The sequence below is a fragment of the Candoia aspera genome, chromosome 4, assembly GCF_035149785.1.
Source record: "Candoia aspera isolate rCanAsp1 chromosome 4, rCanAsp1.hap2, whole genome shotgun sequence".
In the NCBI taxonomy this organism is placed as follows: domain Eukaryota; kingdom Metazoa; phylum Chordata; class Lepidosauria; order Squamata; family Boidae; genus Candoia; species Candoia aspera.
The window spans coordinates 2778527-2793945 of record NC_086156.1 but is presented as its reverse complement, the minus strand read 5'-3'; the positions used below and the strand labels follow the sequence as shown (position 1 = coordinate 2793945).

The 15419-nt window shown below is 46.3% G+C and overlaps 1 protein-coding gene across 1 annotated transcript in view; it reads left to right on the top strand.

The window, feature by feature from the left end:
• Nucleotides 1–987, top strand: part of JMJD4 (jumonji domain containing 4) — a 127740-nt gene extending 126753 nt beyond the window's left edge. Inside the window, exon 8 of the mRNA XM_063303274.1 lies at nt 977–987. The gene's annotated coding sequence lies outside the window, so the exon portion shown is untranslated. The remainder of the gene's footprint in view (nt 1–976) is intronic.
• Nucleotides 988–15419: the final 14432 nt, after the last annotated feature.

The following is a 15419-nucleotide window of genomic DNA, read 5'->3' as shown; positions in this document are numbered from 1 at the left end:
CGCGCAGCTCTCGAACTCTGATCCTTTGAGGAAAAAGTCTTTCTTTTGTGCTGCTGCCAGACGTCAAGTAGCCACCCTTGGTCCCTTCCTCCTACACCTGTTATGCATTAACCCACTGGACCCAGCTTTCACCCAGCAGATGTGAGAATGCCGGAAAGCCCAGCTATGGATGAATTTCCACCTTATTAACTTTTATGAGCAGCAGCAAGCGCCCTTTGTATCTTTGCTAGTTGGAGGAGAACCAGCCTTAAAATAGAATGTCCCGTTGGTGCATCCATGGAGAGGCCGAAGGAGGGGCTGGTCCTGGGTGCAGAGATGTTTGCAGGATAGAGTCAAAAATATCAAGATGGTGATGCACATAAAAACACGGTGGAGCTTGGGTCACATCATTGTGGACGCCATCTTGACTTTTTTGACCATACCCTGTGGACACCCCTGCTCGCATCCATGCCTCTTGCTTTTAAGAACTGAATCTGGCCCCAAACCCAAAGCCAGGGGAGCAAAATTGTAAGCTGGAAAAAAAGAGACTCATGACTTTGGGGCAGCCTCCCACAACTTGGGCACCATCCAGGTGTGTGGACTTCAACTCCCAGAATTCACTTGGAGGTGGCCCAGTCTGTGGAAGACTCTTAAAGAGACACTTTCAGCCAATGGCTGAACTGAATTTAAGCCCAAGTGTAATGAATATCCAGTCCCAACTGGTAATGCTCTTCTGCATATTACCAGAAACAAACCCTGATAAGACATTTCCAGAATATTATCTGCAAAGATGCTAGACCAGTGTTTCTCAACCTTGGCAGCTTGAAGTTGTGTGGACTTCAACTCCCAGAATTCCCCAGCCAGCATAGATAGTGACTGGCTAGGGAATTCTGGGAGTTGAAGTCTGAGGCCATTTTAGTGGCCTGCTAGAACCGCTGAAATGGAGCAGAGCTGAGAAGCGGGCACAGAAAAAGAATATTATCTTAGATAGCTTCAGTGAGCATGCCAGAGAAACACAGGTTATTGATCTTACACACTCAGCCCTCCCAAGCATAAAGAATCACACGCTTAGACAGATTAGGTTAAGATAAGTAAAAGAATTTCTTACTGACTTTATTGCTGCTTCTGTTACATCCATCTTGGTGGAAAAGATGAAGTTCCTTTGTTCTTCTTTGCTTTCTAAATACTTAGTTTGCCCTAAACCCTCAGCCCTATTTGCTGCCAAGGGCTGTGTGGAAGAAAGGGGCAGAATCCTTCATCAAGGCCCAAGTACACGGCTCTGATGAATGGAGAGCAGAGCAGCATGCTTGCTTCTCCCTGGGTGGAAGAAGGAGGAAGAGAGAGAGAGGAAGTGGGAGTGGGAGTGGCAACAAACAGCTTCCTCAGAGTCAGATTGTGAGACAACTCAATTTACATGCTAATGCACATACCAATGAGGCATGCTGGATTTGCCAGGACTTCCAAGCAAGTCCATACATCTTCAAGCTGCCAAGGGTGAGAAACACTGTGCTAGACCAGTGCTGCCTTAGGTTATGGATAATTATATTTTTCTTGTTCAAGATACAGCCATCTTCTTCGCATTCAAAGATAACTTGAGATAAGACGCTACAGCAGGCCGCTCTCCCATCTGCCTGAACGGAGATATCTGCTGTTAGACCACCGTAGACATTCCAATTTCACGGTGTTTTAAAATCTACCCTCCCCAGACCCATGCTGGCAAACAAATGCTGAAAGGGGAGCTTTTTTGCCACAAGACCGGCATTCGCTTCACATTGTAAAACGGTCCCTTTGCTGCTTCGGCTGCTCTGCCTGCAGTTGGCCTCCGGAGCCAGAAATGAACGCTGATTGCATTTCTGGCACGCTTGTCCTCTCCGATTTCTTTAATTTCCCTTGCATTGGATTACAGGATGTTGCAAGGCTCGTAAGGTTACCAGAGTTTGCAGATGGCTTCTGGCTTGTTCCCCCCTCCCCTCCATTAGCACTAACAATTCAGACAAGCAGCTTGCTCAGAAAGGAATTAGCAGCTGTTTCGCTACAAATCGCTCTTGGAACTCCTGTATACTACCTTTTAACTGCTTGGACATCAGGCACCTTGAAACACCTTGGCTTGGCTCCAGGGTATAATTCCCTCTTAATGCACTTATTGGAAATGAGCGTTCCCTTAGCACACATGCTCTGTTTTCGTCATGATTAATAGATGTTAGAATGAGCAGCACTTTTCAGTAGCTGGAACCGTGTTATGGCCCCCTCCTCCTCCTCCTCCTCTCCAATTAAATTGTTTGGATGACTTTTTTCTTCTAAGGAGGAGGAAAACATCCGGAATGGAGAATGAGGTTTTGCCTCGTTTGGCCTCCTGTGCAGAGCTGAGTGTCTCTTTTCCCCCTTAAAGCAGATGCAGCTTCAGTTTACAGCCCTTTCAACCAAACATGTCTTGTCCCAGGATGACCCATCAGAAAGATGCAGCTGCTTTAAAGAGCTGAAGACGGACATCGCCATCCACTCGGGCAGGAGGGGTCAAAATCAGCAAGGTGGCAAATGGAGCCTTACAATGCCACCTCTGCTCATTTGGAATGTGCATCGCAGCTCTCTGATCACTTCAGATAGTCCTCGCTTAACAACCATTTGTTTAGTGATGGTTTGGACTTACGACGGTGCTGAAAAAACTGACTTGTGACCGGTCCTCACACTTATGACCGTCACAGCATTCCCCACAGTCATTGGATCACAATTTGGGCACTTGGCAACTGGTTCGCATTCATGACCGTCACAGCGTCCCACGGTCCCATGATCACCTTTTCAACCTTGCCAGCAGCTTCCGGCAAGCAAACCCAACAGGGAACTGCATGCTTTGCTTAACAACCCAGTGGTTTGCTTAATGCTGCGGCGATTCGCTTAACAACCACCACAAGAAAAGTCATAACATTAGGTCAGATTCGCTTAATGACCGCTTTGCTTAGCAACTGAAATTCTGGTCCCAGTTGTGGTCATTAAGCGAGGACTACCCATATGTTGCAGATTTGGGCCAGGCACCTCCTATGGATGCCACAAGAGACAGGCGCTATGTTCATACTCCCAGGGGCTTATTAGGGTCAGCCTTTCAAGGTAGACCTGGGCAGGAAACAGACACCGTAAGGATTACAGAAATGCCAAAATTCACCATCTTCCCCCCTCCCACACACATTTATTGCTGTAGAGCAGGGCTGCAACTAGGGGGGGGGGGGCAACCGGGGCATGTGCCCTGGGCGCCGTGCTGGTGGGGGTGCCAAAATGGGCATGGAATCCATGTTTGCCCCGGGTGACACAGACCCAAATTGTAGTCCTGCTGTAGGGTGTAGTAAGAGAACCTTAAAAACATGTTTCTTCTAGTCCAAGTTTCTTTCTCATGCGTTCCCCCTTCTCAGCATGTCGAAGTCCAGAATCAGAAGTCCAGAAACTCATCGGAGGCAAGTTTCCGATGGCACAAGGCATTGTCCCCACCATTAAAAGTCTTTGCTCACCGTATGCCCCAGGAGTTTTTCTGATCTCCTTTTCAAGCTTCCCAAGTTGGTAACCACCAAGACATCTTGAGGTTACTCAGTTGCACAACTGAACTATCCCCATGAATTGAACTATCCCCAAGAAGAACTTTCTCCTCCAGGTCCCAATCTATATTCTTCATTTTCTTTGGATACTTTTGCTGAACCATTTCATGAAAAGGTGTAAAGTCACTTAGTTCTCTCTAGTTCTGTAGCGCATCTCTTCAACTACTTTTCATCTAAGCCAGTGTTTCTCAACCTTGGCCACTTTAAGACATGCTGGCTGGGGAATTCTGGGAGTTGAAGTCCACACGTCTTAAAGTGGCCAAGGTTGAGAAACACTGATTTAAGCTAAGACACAAGCATTGTCCATGTTCCATTATTCCTTCCCATTCCCTCTGTCGGTGTCTTTTGCAAGTTTCCCAGTTCTCAAATGTTATCTCCCTTGGCTTTGTCTACAAGCCATCATAGGCTGGGAATGTCATGCAAGAGACAAGGCCTCTAGGTCATTTGCACTGGACACATGGGAGCCACAATGGGAGGAGAAAAGGGGAAAAATAGCAAACCATAATCAGCCCGAAAAGAGCAGCCAAGCATATTTTAGATTAAAATGACAGTTTTGATCATAGCGGTAGAATTAGAACAGGAGACTGGTCTGAGAGATGGAACAGATTAGCTATTGTATAAGGGGGAAGGGACAGTATGTTCCTTCCCCAAAGACCCATCTTGATCCTTTCCCAGACACACTGGGAAATAGGCAATAGTAACCCTGGTATGTCCAAAATCTTATAATGGCCCTGACTCTGTCCAACAGCTACCAATCATAGGTGCTACCTTATCACCTCGATCACCTTGATTGACCAGGCTGTCACTGGACAGAGTCCTGCTGGTCGCAACTCACTTTCCATTCGTCTCGAACCCTGGCTTTCCTTCTCCAGGTTCGGCCACAGTCCTTGACTATAGTCAAGGTGCTACCTTATGTACTTTATTATTGATTCTGTCTTTCAACTGCCAAGGCTGCTTGCTCGGAACATTTTTGCAGTGTCCTCAAAGCTCACAGTAATCTTTTGCATGAGCAAGTTGACTGAGACCTGCCCCTGCCTTGCTGATTAGGGATCTCTCCAGTCCAACCAGTGTCTTAGTGGCCTTGTTCCCATGATCTTGCAACACCTCCAAAAGACTATGATTGGGGCAACTAATAAGAACCAAATTGCAAGGGTCATTCTGTATCATGGACAGATGTCTTGATTCCCAAATCCAAAGCTGGATTTCTTCTCCTCTGTAAAGACCCTTACATGGAGAAGATCCCACATTCATTTTCCAGCTCAGAAGATTATTACTAGGATAAACAACGTGAAAGGCTTTTCTGGCATGGACAGTCGGCCTTCGTATGAAGCAGTTTCTTACATTCCTAGACTTTCAAGTTTGCAAACAGTCTCCAGATTACATTCCATGATGTGTTGCTTTGGCAAATCAGTACCAATTTCCCCGACCATGGCCTCTGTAATTAATCCCAAATATGTATTTAGTTAAGCAAATGTCTAGGGAACGCAGCAGTAAGCTTAACTGCTTGCAAAAGTTTGAAGAGCCATCCTGTTGCATTTGGTTTTTGACTTGGCTGACTTCAACAGCTGGTTCCAAGGTTTCTGCTGAATTTTTGCTGCCTTTGGAATCCCCCCTTCCCACTTTTTATTTGAAAATACAGCAGAGAATGTGGCTTTTTAGCATGGTCCTGTTCTGTTTTAAGATGTTTAGGTCTAAGAAATAAGGGAGGAATTTGCATAATTTCAGATTTTCCGGTATGGGATACTGAAAGGGACAGTCTATGGCATAGCATGATTCGCTTAATGACCACAGTGATTCGCTTAACTGCTGCTGCAAAAAAGGTCGTAAAATCGAGTCAGGTTCACTTAACGACTACTTTACTTGCAACTGAAATTCTGGTCCCAACGGTGGTCATTATGGCCCTGAGTTCACTACCTGCTCCTCTGCCTCCTTCCTCCATCATGTGGGAACCATCAGCACCAGTCTAGGGTTCCACAGACGGTTCCATAGTGGTGCACTCACTCCACCACAAGCAGAAGCTGGGCTGAGATCAATGGTGTCTGCAACAAACCACGATGATAACGAAATTAGAACACCGGCTTCATGACGTCATTGTGCAAATAGCAGATTATGTGACGATGTCGTGACCCCGTCACAAGTATGTAAGGCACATCACTTCATTAATTATGCCACGATGCACATGTGGTTAATTGCCCACCATTCATGCCACCCAGTGGATGCCCATGGTTCAGATGTCAGGTGAAGGTCCAAATGGATCTGGGATTGGGGCTGGGAGACAGGAAGGGCTGAACTGACCATTGGGAACTCTGCACCTTTAAGTTTTTACACCATGAACTTTTTACGACTTTGATCAGTCTTTCGCAGACACCATTTGGAGAATCAGCAAGAGTAAACTCAATGAGGGTGGTGGTTCACCAAAGACACAGTATCTTGTGGGAGATCATGTTTGGTCAACCCATGGTTTTGGGGAGTTATGCAGACACAGCGCTTCAGCTTTGTTAAACCAAGGTAAGCAGGGTTGTGTGGACTTTGCCCTGCGAGTTGCAGAACAGGCCAAGAAAGTAGAGAAAGCAAGACTGAAGTGAGTCTATATACTGGGTTCTCTTCCTAACCACGATGATGCCAAAGTAATGAAACGTGCATTGGGATGTCACGATGCAAGCGGTGTCCTTCCAAATATATCGCAACATCGTGACAGGACTTGCACTGCATCTTTTCTCCCCGCTTGAGCCCCCGTAGACCAGTAACTCTGCTTAAATTGTGATGAGCCATTTTATTTTAGGAGAAATACGTTTCTCAGTGGGAATGCAGAGTGAAAAGTGATCTAGAAGCTCTAGTAATGGAAGTCGAGGACCGCAGTGAAAAAAGTGGGACTAAGATTAAAGAAAAAGAAGACTAGCAACCAGCCTTGGAACTGACAAAGAAGACATTGAAATGGTGGAGAGCTTCCGCCTTTTAGGATCAACCATCAACAGTAAGGAAATACGCTGAGGACTAGTGCTTGGCAGGGTAGCAGTGAAGATCTTGGAAAAGATATTCAGATGCCGTGATGCATCTACATCATCTACAACAATCAGAATAATTCAAACAATGGTTTTCCCTAAGCTATTCTACAGAAGCAAAAGTTGGACTTTGAAAAAGCAGGAGAGGAAGAACATTGATGCTTTTGAACTTTGGGGTTGGAGAAGACTCCTGAGAATACTGTGGACAGCCAAGGAAACAAGCTGATGGATCATTGAACAAGTCAACCCAGATTTTTCCCTCGAGGCACAAAGGGCCAGGCTCAAATTATCCTACTTTGGACACATTATGGGAAGACCCAGCTCTCTGGAGAAGGCTCTGATGCTGGGAAAGGTGGAAGGAAATAGAAGAGGAGGATGACCAGCAGAAGGTGGATGGACTCAGTTGCAGTGGTGATGGGGGCACCCTTGGAAGACCTGAAGGACCAGGTTGGGGACAGATAATCCTGGAGAAGTTCCATCTATGTGGTCACTAAGAGTTGACACTGACTTGATGGCACATAATCAATCAATCAGTGCAAAGACATACCTCCGCTTGAGAAATCCATACTGCTGGGAAGGTTGGAAGGAACGAGAAGAAGAGGACGACCAGCAGCAAGATGGATGGACTCAGGTGCAGTGGCAATGAGGACACCATTGGAAGACCTGAAGGACCAGGTTGGGGATGGTTCATCCTGGGGAAGGTCTATCTATGTGGTTGCTAAGAGTCAACACTGACTTGATGACACATAATCAATCAATCAATCAATCAAGTGTATTTTAAACAAAGGTACTGTCACTAAGGGACTTGTGAGTGAACAACACAATAGTGACATGGAACAAATCTCCTCTGATTCAACCATCTCTAGAGACAGAGATAAAACTTTAGACACATGTTCGAAGCATGTGATTTGTCACCCCATTCATCCTGGCCAGAGTTGTAATCCTAGCGCATCCAGACACCACAAGCTTGGGGAACATAAATGAAGATGGCTCAGGAACAATGGGAACCTTTAATGGAACCCATTTGCAGAAGTTTGCTCTCTGGCATCCTAACTTACACATTTTATTGCTTCTAGGAATATCATTTACAATGACAAATGATGGTAAAACCATCTTGCAACTCATAAAATGTTGAAGGAACATAACAAATGCTGCCTCATTTCCCCCCATTTCCTCTCTAGCAGAAGAAGGGTCTGTCTGTCAAAGCTAAGCAGTAGCCACAGAGACAGAATCTCACTGGAAATTAAACTCAGAGAGCAAAATTGGAGCCTTGGTCGTTTTGCAAAGATTGGCAGCTTTTAAATGGATCTGAAGATGGGATGGGCAGTTAGGCAAAGGAGAGACCATGTCCGCACTGCTCGTGAGATAATGCACCATGCTGCCTTCAAATCCAACAATGTGTTCTGTCCACCCCAGTTCTTGGAAACAGAGAACGATAAGAAAACAGGATTGCAGAGGATGGTCAGTGTGTTTCATGGCTCTGAAATTCTAGCAAAAAGCATTTCTTTGCAGAAGGGGTATCTTAAAATTTTGACAGAGGAGTTTTTACTAGGCATTTGGAGATCCGTAGCTGCCCCATGGTTCCCCAGGCCAGAAGGATGATAAGAGGTTGACCCACAGTTGAAGTTCACTATCTTTTCAATGGAGAAAATCTATCTGTGTGGTCGCTGAGAGCTGACACTGACTTGATGGCACATCATCAATCTTTTCAAGGTTAGGGGTGGCCCTATTTTCTTGGTTGGCCTATAGGTCTTCTCCTGGGCCTTGCCTTTTGATTGGTTGATCAGGATAATTAAAGCTAATTGGATAGGGTCCTAATTTCATTCTAACTGGATATCCTCTGGCTCATCTTTCAAAACCTGAGGATAGCAAGAAAATGTATTTTTATTTTTTTAATGATTTTATTAAAGATTACAATTGCAATAGTAAAATGAATACAAATGAAAGAAAGAAAGAAAGAAAGAAAGAAAGAAAGAAAGAAAGAAAGAAAGAAAGGACAGTAGAAAGAATGAATAAAAAGTGCAAGGGAAAAGAAAAAATGTAGAGGAAGGAAGGAAGGAAGGGTGCAAATATAGCAAAGAAAAAGAAAAGAAATATATGTAAAGAAGTGACTTCCAACCTTCATCACAATAAGTATAAATAATTTTGGTAACTTTTCACATCCTCTTAATTTAGAACCAATGATCTTTCCATATCCCACCTCTTATCTAAAACAAATGGTTAAAACTGTCACTTCAGTCCTGGTGTCAGGAAAAGTCCATTAAGGTTGCCAGAAATACCAACATATCTATTTTAACCTTGATCAAATAAACCAACTTTACATTCCTTCCTTTTACTTCTAACAATCTTACTCTTTACTCCATTCAAATAATGTTAAACTTGATTTCTTTTCACTTATTTTTTACCCCTTCTCACCAGATTCATCCAAGCTGTAACAAACTTCGTTTGAAAATCCAATATAAAGTAATTATCCAGGTTACCCTCTTGATTTATGAGTTGTAATTCCCTTTTGATTTTTAAAGCATCAACCAATTTCTTTTGTATGTCCCATGACGCATCTTTTTCCATCTCATTCTTGTAGCCTGTCATTTGTAGATCCACTTTCAGTGGCAACTCTGCCTCTGCCTTGTCAGATAAAAACTTGTCCAACAAACCTTGTTCCTCTTCTGCCATTTCTTCCAAAACATCTTTTGGACACAGTCTATTCATAGAAGCAAACATCGCTATTGACATGGTTGATAAGAAGAGAATAGAAGAGAATAGAAGAGAATAGAAGAGAAGAGAAGAGAAGAGAAGAAGAGAGGAGAGGAGAGGAGAGGAGAGGAGAGGAGAGGAGAGGAGAGGAGAGGAGAGGAGAGGAGAGAAGAGGAGAGAAGAGAAGAGAAGAGAAGAAGAGGAGAGAAGAGAAGAGAAGAGAAGAGAAGAGAAGAAGAGGAGAGAAGAGAAGAGAAGAGAAAAGAAGAGAAGAAGAGAAGAGGAGAGAAGAGAAGAGAAGAGAAGAGAAGAGAAGAGAAGAGAAGAGAAAAGAATAAGAGAAGAGAAGAAGAGAAGAGAAGAAGAGAAGAAGAGAGAAGAGAAGAAGAGAGGAGAGGAGAGGAGAGGAGAAGAAGAGAAGAGAAGAGAAGAGAAGAGGAGAGAAGAGAAGAGAAGAAGAGAAGAGAAGAGGAGAGAAGAGAAGAGAAGAGAAGAGAAGAAGAGGAGAGAAGAGGAGAGAAGAGAAAAGAAGAGAAGAAGAGAAGAAGAGAAGAGGAGAGAAGAGAAGAGAAGAGAAGAGAAAAGAATAAGAGAAGAGAAGAAGAGAAGAAGAGAGAAGAGAAGAAGAGAGGAGAGGAGAAGAGAAGAGAAGAGAAGAGAAGAGGAGAAGAGGAGAAGAGAAGAAAAGGAGAGGAGAGGAGAAGAAGAGGAGAGGAGAGGAGAGGAGAGGAGAGGAGAGAAGAGAAGAAAAGGAGAGGAGAAGAGGAGAGGAGAGAAGAGAAGAGAAGAGATTAAATCACAAACAAACCAACCAACCTAGCTATCTGTGTGGCATGCACATGAGTCAAGTTAAAAGGCGGTCGCAACATTTCTGGTTGGAGATGTTGTGATAACCCAGCAATTGTCTTCATGTGTGGCATTAACCAGGCCCATCACCTTAGCCCGTAATATGATTTATTTGTATGGAATGAGCCCAGGACACCCTGCACACAAAGCCAGTGCATTCTGTTGACCTGGGTACATGGTTTAGCAGGTTGTGTGAACCAGCTACAGACTCACAACCACAATTGGGACCAGAACTTCCATCACGAAGCAAGGCGGTTGTTAAGTGAGCCATGCCCAATTTTACGACCTTTTCTGCAGTGGTTGTTAAGCATATCATGTGGTTGTTAAGCGAATCCAGCTTTTCCCATTGACTTTGCTTGTTGGAAGGTCACAAATGGTGATCATGTGACCCTGGGATGCTGCAACCGTCGTAAACACATGCCCGTTGCTAAGTGCCTGGATTTTGATCACGTGACTGCAGGGATGCTGCGACAGGTGTAAGCGTGAGGACCGGTCGTAAGTCATTGTTTTTCCGCGCCGTCATAACATCAAATGGTCGCTAAATGAATGGTCATAAGTTAAGGACTGCCTGTACTGTTTAGCTGGTGGAAGAGGAATTGATACGAAGAATACATGCTGGCTGGGGAATTCTGGGAGTTGAAGTCCCCGTGTCTTAAAGTTGCCAAGGTTGAGAAACACTGATATACAATAGAAGATTTTTTTTTAAAAAAGCCAGTTCAATCTGGTTTTGGAATGATTCAGGTCGAGATCTCTGGCATTGTAAGAACATGCTCCTCTCTCCTTAAAAAGAGCAGCAACTTCATGCATTTTTGCACAGGAACATGACAATTACTATGGCTAAGAGGCCTGTAAAAGTATATGACTGCTAAGCTTGACTCCGAATGCAGCTTCGCAAATCCGGATAAGCAGGCTGGACAAAAACAGGTCCCTTAGGAATGTCATCTGCACCGTGTTTTCAGCATTGATTTGAACCGTGCCCCAAAAATGCTAAGGAAGAGACATCTGTGCAGAGTGTCTCCGGCCTCTTGCCTCTGGTTAGGGGAGAACAATCTGGAAAGGGATTCTGAACAGATGGGACCCTTCAGCGCTGAGAGGCTTGTCCCATAAATTTTTCCAAAGCTATTTTTGTAACCTTGAAGGCCGATCTTCTCCTCTACGTTCCATTCCAGAAACCTCTAGCTGTGTGGTGAGAGGCGCCATCGCTGGACCACAAACCCTTGAGATGACATCTGTCCCACCAAAAGAGGTCAACCTGCCTCTCCCAGCTCAGTCCCCAAAGAGTTTCACAACTCTGTCAGACGCCTGCCTCTTGGTGCTTCTCTCTGTGGCCTACCATCGCTGTTCCTGCCCACCACCGCTCATGAGAGCATTGATGCAATCAGAAACAAGAGGAACAGCACATAAACTGCGTTGGCTGCCCACCACCCAGGAACTGAAGTTGCAGTGAAATGCTTCCGCTCATTTTTCCAGCCAGCTGTGCTTTGCCACAAGGTACATTCACTCTACTTTTCCAAACAGTTGAGTCCGCTCATTCCTTTTGGATTCGTTTTGGGTCCCTTCTGACGACCCCCAGATTGGAGGAGGGTTTTTTTCTTCCTTCCTGAAGATTGGTTGGGCCTCTACAAACATTCAGGGTCTACAAAGAACATAATCACATAAGCAGTGCCCTGCTGGATCGGACACCTGGCCCATGGAGTCCAGCAGTCTGTTCTCCCAGTGGCCCATCAACCCAAGGAAGCCCATGAGTCTCCCGGCAGGTGGCCTTCAGAAGGGGAAGAAGAAGGAGAAGGAGGAGGGGGAGGGGGAAGGGGAGACATTAGCAGTGCCCTGCTGGATTGGACTCCTGGCCCATCTTGTCCAGCAGTCTGTTCTCCTAGTGGCCCATCTACCGCCCAAGGAAGCCCATGAGTCTCCCACCAGGTGGCCTTCAGAGGCTGTCCCACTGCCATCAAAGCAAGAGCCATTGATCTCTAGGACTTCCATGAATGGGTCCAACCTGTTTTTGAAGCCAGCCTAGCTGGTAGTCAGTGCCACATCTTGTGGTAGTCAATTCCTACGTTTGATGATGTATGGTATGCTAAAAAAATTCCTTTTGCCTCTCCTGATTCTTCTAGAATTCAGTTTCATTGGGTGACCTCTGCTTCTAGTATTTGGGGACAGGGAAAATAGCTTCTCCTTTTCCACTTTATCCGTATCATGCGCAATTTGGAACTTCTGAATTATGTCTCTTCTTGTTGGCCTCCTTTCTGGACCAAAAAGCTCCAAATGTCTCAACATGTCCCCACATCTCATCACCGTTGTCCTCCTCTGCATCTTCTCTAGCTCCACTACAACCTTTTTGAGGTGTGGCGACCAGAACTGCACACAATATTCCAGATGTGGCCCCACCATTGATTTATGTAAGGCCATTATGAAATTGGCGTGTCTATTTTCAATGCCGTTTCTTATTACCCCTAACTTAGGGTGGACCTATTTTGAAACAGATGCATGCTGTGTTGACACCTTCGTTGAACGTCCTCCTGAAACCCAAGGGAAAAAAAACACCTTGCCCAATGTCCCATCTTCTTCCCTCTCCACGGTGGCCCTTGGGCTTCAAAGAAATGTTTAGTGCGGCCTTTGGGGGCCGAAAACCCAGGAACGTGCGGGAGGCAGGTCGTAGAGAAGATCGGTGGTGGGACACAGACTCACATCACTGTGACAATGGTCCCACTTAATTGTCCCTGGAACCAGACGCAAGATACCTCCAGATATAGACAGGCTCATGTCAACTCCAAGCTTTATGCTTATTTTTAGCTTCTTCAGAGAACAACTGCCTCGGGCCACAAGTCCAGGGCACGAGTGCTTTTTCTGAGAACGCTGAGGATGGTGCGCAATACGCATCACCCTGCTGCCCTGTCACTCCACAGCTCTGAGTATTGTCCTGACTTGGCCATATGGGGGCAAAATGCACTCCAGCTTCTGTCCTCGTCAGGGGCCCTGGGCTACAATTGCTGCTTTCTTAGGGACAGCCCAGTAGGTGCTATGATGTCATAACATCCACAAAGGCTGGCGGATATTTTTAAAACAGGGGTCTTATGTCAACTGCCCTCCTGCCCCAGGAACAAAGCTTCTCTAAATAACTCAGGTGTCAGGTTGGGAACCTGATCTAGGCTAGTTGTATTTTCCCGAGTGATCTCAAGTTACTGGAACATGAATGCCTGGAGGACAGAAGACGAAGGGAGTCAAACAATTCAGAGAAGCTGCCAAGAACACCCAGTTCATGAGAGCTAACAAGAATTTTGGGAATCCTTAAGTGAGTTTTGCTCCCTTCCCCCACCCCATCTCTCCCTCCTTCCCTATCTATCATCTCTTTCTCTCCCTCTTATCTATCATCCATCCATCCATCCATCATTCATCTATCTATCTGTTTACCTACCTACCTCCATCTTCATCCATCCATCCACCATCTACCTACCTACCTACCTACCTACCTTAAGAGGATTTATATGGCTGCCCAACTCAAACATTGTAACTCCAGGAAGCATGCAATTGATCCAAAGACCGAAACAAGATGAACAGTTTCAGCTAAAATCCAGAAGATTAATAGGCAACCTGGAATTCACGCTGATAACGTGCCACCAAGTCGTCGTTGACTCTTGGCAACCACACAGATAGATGTTCTCCATGAATCGTCCATCGTTTTATAATTTCTGTCTCTGTGGCTTTCTTGGGAAGAAGACAGGAGCGGCGTCCCATCGCCTCCTCCCGCACAGTGTGAATCGATCCGTTCGCCCCTGTCACCCAAGCAATCATCTACCTCCAGCATCTTCCTCTCTCGCTGCTGCCCAACAGAGGTGCCTGCTGGCTTCCGATGGGCAGCGGGGATGAGCGACCGTCACGCCTTGGGTGACCCCGCCGGGAATATATACTCTTGGGCTACCCTCCCCTGACGTTCTTCGCTCGTCCCTCCCAGGGACACTCCCCGCCACAATGAGGCAGCACAGCAGGACAGCAGGACTCACATTCTTACTCCTTTCCAGATGCGGGGTGTGGAATGGGCAAAATCACTGGGGAGAGACAGCCCCACAAATTACACAGAATGGCCAAACTTTGGGAGGAAAGCATGTGGTTTAGATCGAAAGCTCTTAAGAAATAGCTACTGCAAAAGTCTGGGAAGGGGTTGCAGCCCCTGGCAAAACTTTTGCAACTTGCAAATGAAATGCATGGTGGGACTCTCGTTCCCGGTCCCTCCCCATTTCCCTGTGGAATCACAGTAGTGGGAGTTCAGGGTTTTAAAGACTACAGGGTGGTTTGGAAGCCTCTCTTAACCCGGGACCCCCAAATTTGTGGGACCGTGGGGTGGGGGAGGAGGGTTCAAAATCAGCAAGGCGGCACGCAGAGCTTTGTGATGTCAGTGGTGCCACTTTTGAACATCTGCAGGCACAAAATCATGTTGCTGATTTTGACACACACACACACACACGCCTCCTCATTCGCCAACTTTTGCACTGAGTTTGCCAGGCTTTTCCAAAAGAATCTCCCCACTTGGCCAATCTGCAAAAATAGGGAGAAGCGAGAAACCCGAATTGGCAGATTCGGCCCTCGCTCGTGGCGGACTTGCAAAAAGAGCCCTGGTTTGTATCTCGGTGCTTAGTCCCCAGCCACGAACAGGGGTAGCACCACCACCCTGGGAAAGAGGCCGCCCCTTGCCCAACCGATTCGGATCCGTCCCTAACCGGGGAGCGCCAAAGAAGGAGAAAAGCTTCCAGAAGTGAGAAAAGGGATCACTTTAATGAGAACGTCGTTGGCAATAAATATGGGAACGTCCTTGAGAAAAGGCGGGGGGGGGGGATGTTCAGCCTGCTCCAGCCCAGCCTTTGGCCTCCTTTTCTCTCCTGGGTTTTGGAGAGATTTCCAGCCCCTCGCAGGACACCTCTGGCCCCCCAGACGCCCCCCCCCCATTTCCGTCTGCATCGAGAGACGGTCACAAAGCCGGCAGCCGCCGCCTGAGTCCTGCCCCTCTCCTTGCCCAGAAGTCGGATTTAGCACTGCAGCGCAAAATCCAGGATGGGCCACGATTCCCGTGCCTATTTCCTCCTCCCTGTCCCATGAGTAGAAGCAGAGCAAGGCTGGGGAAATAGGGCCTGCAGGGCAGCTTGCGGTTTCCGTCTCCGGTAGGAGGCTAACGGTGGCTTGGCTGGGACAGGGTGAGCAAAAGGGAGCATCTCCTGTGCTGTGGGAGGCTGCTGGAAAGACCATGACATACAGCCTAGGCAATACCAATCGTGCTGGTTAGTTACAAGCATTGCTACTTGTAGTAGTAAACTACTCATTTATT